Source organism: Procambarus clarkii, chromosome 92, assembly GCF_040958095.1.
Source record: "Procambarus clarkii isolate CNS0578487 chromosome 92, FALCON_Pclarkii_2.0, whole genome shotgun sequence".
Taxonomy (NCBI): Eukaryota; Metazoa; Arthropoda; class Malacostraca; order Decapoda; family Cambaridae; genus Procambarus; species Procambarus clarkii.
Genome location: NC_091241.1, coordinates 101006 through 102610, shown reverse-complemented (window position 1 = coordinate 102610; position 1605 = coordinate 101006).

The following is a 1605-nucleotide window of genomic DNA, read 5'->3' as shown; positions in this document are numbered from 1 at the left end:
CATCCCTCTTTTTAGCTTCTGCGTCCCTCTTTAAAGTCTCAGCATCCCTCTCTTGAGCATCTGCAGCAGTCTCGTGAGTCTCTGCATCATTCTTTTGAGCCTCTGCATCCCTCTCTTAGGCCTCTGCATCACTCTCTTGAGCCTCTGCATCCCTCTCTTTAGCCTTTGCATCACTCTCTTAAGCCTCTGCATCCCTTTCTTGAGCCCCTGCATCCCTCTCTTGAGCCTCTGCATCCCTCTCCTGAGCCTCTGCATCCCTCATTTAAGCCTCTGCATCACTCTCTTCAGCCTCTGCATCACTCTCTTGAGCCTCTGCATCCCTTCTAATAAGCCTCTGCATCACTCTCCTAAGCCTCTGCATCACTCTCTTGAGCTTCTGCATCACTCTCTTGAGCCTCTACGTCCCTCACTTGAGCCTCTGCTTCACTCTCGTCAGCCTCTGCATCACTCTCTTGAGCCTCTGCATAACTCTCTTGAGTCTCTGCATCCCTCTATTGAGCTTCTGCATCCCTCTCTTGAGCCTCTGCAACACTCTCTTCAGCCTCTGCATCACTCCTTTAAGCCTCTGATTCCCTTTCTTGAGCCTCTGCATCACTCTTTCGAGCCTATGCATCATTCTCTTCATCCTCTGCATCCCACTCTTGAGCATCTGCATCACTTTCTTGGGCCCCTGCATCCCTCTCATGAGCCTCTGCATCACTCTCTTGAGCCTCTTCATCACCCTCTTAAGCCTCTGCATCCCTTTCTTGAGCATCTGCATCCCTCTCTTGAACTCCTACATCTTCTCATGAGCCTCTGCATCCCTCTCTTCAGCCTTTGCATCATTCTCTTAAGCCTCTGCATCCCTCTCTTTAGCCTCTGCATCACTCTCGTAAGCCTCTGCATCACACTCTTGAGCCTCTGCATAACTCTCTTGAGCCTCTGCATCACTCTCTTGAGCCTCTGCATCCCTCTCTTCAGCCTCTGCAACACCCTCTTCAGCCTCTGCATCACTATCTTAAGCCTCTGAATCCCTCTCCTTAGCCTCTGAATCCCTCTCTTGATGCTCTGTATCCCTCTCTTGAGCCTCTGCATCCCTCTCTTGAGCCTTTGCATCACTCTCTTAAGCCTCTGCATCCCTCTCATGATCCTCTGCATCACTCACAAGAGCCTTTGCATCCCTCTCTTGTGCCTCTGCATCCCTCACTTTAGCCTCTGCATCCCTCTCTTGAGCCTCTGAATCACTCTCTTGAGCCACTGCATCACTCTCATGAGCCCCAGCATCCCTCTCTTGAGCCTCTGCATCACTTTCTTGAGCCTCTGCATCACCCTTTTAAGCCTCTGAATCACTCTTTTGAGCCTTTGCATCACTTTCTTAAAACTCTGCATCCCTCTCTTAAGCCTCTACATCACTCTCTTGAGCCTCTGCATCACTCTCTTGAGCTTCTGCATCACTCTCGTAAGCCTCTGCAACATTCTCTTGAGCCTCTGCATCCCTCTCTTGACCCTCTGCATCACACTCTTCGGCCTCTGCATCCCTCTCTTGTGCCTCTGCATCATTCTCTTAGGCCTCTGCATCACTCTCTTGAGCTTTTGCATCATTCTCCTGAGCCTCTGCATCCCTCT